The following is a 3,744-nucleotide window of genomic DNA, read 5'->3' on the forward strand; positions in this document are numbered from 1 at the left end:
TATTTATTAAGCAGACTGAAGAGAGGAGAGAGTAGCAAAAGTAAGAGGTGGAAATGTAATTCCGTGAGTTTTGTATAGGGAGGGATACAGAAGAGTAATGATTGCTGCAATTCTTTTGGTATCCTTGACTGGTATTGACTCTAACAGGGAGGATAAAGAAAATTATAGATGATTATTCTTTGTTATGTTATTTTGTGGTATTTACCTTTTGCTACATTCTATGTCTATAAATACTATGTCATGTATCTATGTCTACTTTGGACCCCAAACTTGTCAGGATGAGTCATGGGGCTTTGCTGATCAGCCCTGTTGCTGAGAACTCAACTATGTTGCAGGGTCCCTTATGATCACTGGGGCAGTTGATGGTGACCTGGTAGAAAAGGATAGATAGCATTTGAGTAGACTATGATAGGAGAGAGGATTGATGGAGAGACTGGGAGATCTGTTCTTCCAACTTTTATTCTCTCCTTCCTCATCACATCCTTCATATTACTGCTACCCCTACCTTCCTAATCTGTGGTTCTGATAATGCTACTGCCCTGGAATATCTTCAGTGGTTCCCTATTGTTTATTGAATAACGTCTAAACTCCTTAACCTAGAATTCAGGGTTCTCTAACCTTATGCTTCCTTTCTAGGTGTACTGTCCCCTATACGTGTCCAGCCAAGTTGGACTACTTATGATTCCTTAGTGTGTCCTGCACTTCCACCTTCCAAGATTTTGCTTATTCAGTTTAACATTTACTGAACAGTTGAAGCTGTAGGGTGGACAGCAGCCACACCGCAGGAAACCCATCTGGCAGATGGGCTAAACCAGACTGATGGTAACTGACAGGTCTGAAATCCACTGATGATAGTTCCTGAATTTTTTTGACAGGTATACTCCTCAATATTTTACCATGTCTATTGTAACTTTAAATGGAATTTCTCTTTCTATCTTTTGCTGTTGGGCTTTATAAGTAATATATAGATATACTGATGATTTATGTGTGCTTATTTTATGTCCTTCAACTTTGCTAAATGTGTTTATTATTTCAAGTAATTTTTTAGTTGATTCTCTAGGATTCTCTAAGTATACCATCGTGTCACCTGCATAGGGTAATAGCTTTGTATCTTCATTTCCTATTTTAATTCCTTCAATTTCTTTTTCTTCTTTTATTGTTAAAGATAATATTCTAAGATATTGAATAACATTGGTGACAATAGACATCTTTTTTCACCCTCAATCTTATTGGAAATTCTTCTAGTTTGTCCCCATTACATATAATGTTTCCTCTATTTTGGCCTTCAGGTATCTAAAGGTCCCATGCAAGGTTTTAAAGAAAATTAAAAGAGGCTCTCAAGCCACCTGAGCATAATTTTGGTGGAAAACAGAAGGGACCTGACAACCAAACTCTCTCCATGTTACCAAAGTATTATAACTGTATAGACTACAGATTCCTATCTCCATGTTCTAGCTGGCACATTTAACAGTAACAATATCATGAAAAACCTACATGTAAAATGATTATTATACACCTGATTATAGCAGATAGTAGTCATCATAGAAATATGCCATATAACATGTCAATTTACGTTGCCACAGGTACAGCTTCCTTACAAAAAGATTTTTCATTACTCTTTCCACGTGACAAAAGCCAGTATCAAACGCAACAGTGTTATCTGAGGAAGCTTTAATAGAACCATGTCCATTTTTTTGATGAAAGAGAGGCAAGGTAAAGTATTCCTGACAAGAGTCTATGATTCTGTGAGCTTTATAGACCAAGATGGCAGTAATCAAATCTGAAGGAATTCTGTCAGTCAAGAAATCTAGCACAAGAATTCGACTTGTTACAAATAGGACACCACCTTGGGTATAAACCTCATATCTACTTCCACTTGCAATTTCATTTGTCACACGTCGAGGAAGGTGTTCAACTTCCTCTAACTTCAGTTGATTGATAAAATACTCCTCCTCTGCCCGGCTTAGTGTTGAGCACCAGCACCGGGCACCCCGGGTGGCAGTGCAGCCGGATGAAGTGGTAGAGGAGCCGGTCTGCACCGAGCCCGCGGGCACACACCACCAGCCCATCCGCTTCTAACAGCTCCAGCACCAGCTGTTTCTCGATTTCCAGAAGTGGCGCCATGGCGGCCCCCAGCAGCCGGCACAGGAACTCCTTTTTCGGCAACTATTGAGATAATCATGTGGTTTCCCTTAGTTCTGTTGTTGATTTGGTCAATTATGGTGATCGTTTTCTGATATGGAACCAGCCCTGCATTCTTGGTATAAATCCTACCTGGTCATAGTGTGTTATTCTTGTGATAAGTTGCTGTAATCTATTTGCTAATATCTTATTTAAAATTTTGGCATCTGTATTCATTAGGGAAATTAGTCTGTACTTTTCTTTCTCTGTTTTGATCCTTCCCAGTTGTGCTGGGTAGGTGATTCTTGGTCGCAATCCTATCTCCTTTGCCCTTTGGAATATTATATTCCAACCCTGTGGTCCTTTAATTTAGTAGCTGCTAAATCTTGTGTTATCCTGATTGTGTTTCCACAGTAATTGAATTTTTCTTTCTGGCTGCTTGCAATAGTTTCTCCTTGACCTGGAAACTCTGGAATTTGGCTATAATATTCCTAGCAATTTTCTTTTGGGCATCTCTTTCCAGAGGAGATTGGTAGATTCTTTCAATTTCTATTTTGCCCTCTGGTTCTAAAATATCAGGGCAGTTTTCCTTCACAATTTCCCCCAAGGTGATGTCTAGGCTCTTTTTTTGATCATGGCTTTCAGCTAGCCCAATAATTTTAAAATTCTCTCTCCTGGACTTACTTTCCAGGTCAGTTGTTTCTTTGAAATGAGATATTTCATGTCGTTTTCTAATTTTTCATTCTTTTGGATTTGTTTTACAGTGTCTTGATTTCTTATTAAGTCACTAGCTTCCAATTGCTCTATTCTAATTTTTAAGGAAGTATTTTCTTCAGTAATCTTTTGCACCTACTTTTCCACTTGTCCAATTTTGCTTTTTAGGGCATTCTTCTCATTGGCTTTTGGGACCTCTTTTGCCATTTGGGTTAGGCTATTTTTTAAGGTGTTATTTTCTTCAATTTTTGGGTTGTCTCCTTCAGGAAGCTGTTGACTTGTTTTTCATGATTGTCTTGCATCACTCTCATTTCTCTTCCCAATTTTTCCTGTACTTCTCTTACTTGCTTCTGAAAATCCCTTTTGAGCTCTTCCAAGGCCTGGACTGATTGGTATTTTTCTGGGAGGCTTTGGATGTAGGAACTCTGACTTTGTTGTCTTCTTCTGGTTGTATGTTTTGACCTTCTTTGTTACCAAATTAGGATGATATAGTCTGTCTCTTTTGTCGAGGTTTGCTCATGATCCCAGACAATTACTTGAGTTTTAAACTCTTTGTTAAGGTAAGAGTCTGCTTCCAATGTGGAGAATGTACTGTCCCAAGTTTCGGGGGTTTGTACAGCTGTTTTCAGAAATCCTTGTAGGGACCTGTAAACTTTCAGATCTTCCAAGGTGGTATGATAAGGGGTGAGGTGTTTACTCCTTTGCTGGTCTATGAGTGACCACAAGCAGTCCTTTTTGTCTTGGAACTGTGAGGACGATTTCCTCTTTACAGCAACTACAAGCTCCACCACGCCAGTATTCCTCCTCCCCCAAGGACAAAGCCCAGAACTGTGACCGAAATTGAAGCTCGGGCAAAGGAAGAGTTCTTGCCTCAGCACTGGCAAAGAGATCCCTGCAATCCCCCTCTGA

General features: G+C 39.4%; 1 pseudogene; it reads right to left on the reverse strand.

The window, feature by feature from the left end:
- Window positions 1-1,520: 1,520 nt before the first annotated feature.
- Window positions 1,521-2,760, reverse strand: LOC144456412 (DNA repair endonuclease XPF pseudogene; annotated as a pseudogene).
- Between the last annotated feature and the right edge of the window lie 984 nt (window positions 2,761-3,744).

Source organism: Phascolarctos cinereus, unplaced genomic scaffold, assembly GCF_003287225.1.
Source record: "Phascolarctos cinereus isolate Bilbo 61053 unplaced genomic scaffold, phaCin_HiC Scaffold_3;HRSCAF=262, whole genome shotgun sequence".
Taxonomy (NCBI): domain Eukaryota; kingdom Metazoa; phylum Chordata; class Mammalia; order Diprotodontia; family Phascolarctidae; genus Phascolarctos; species Phascolarctos cinereus.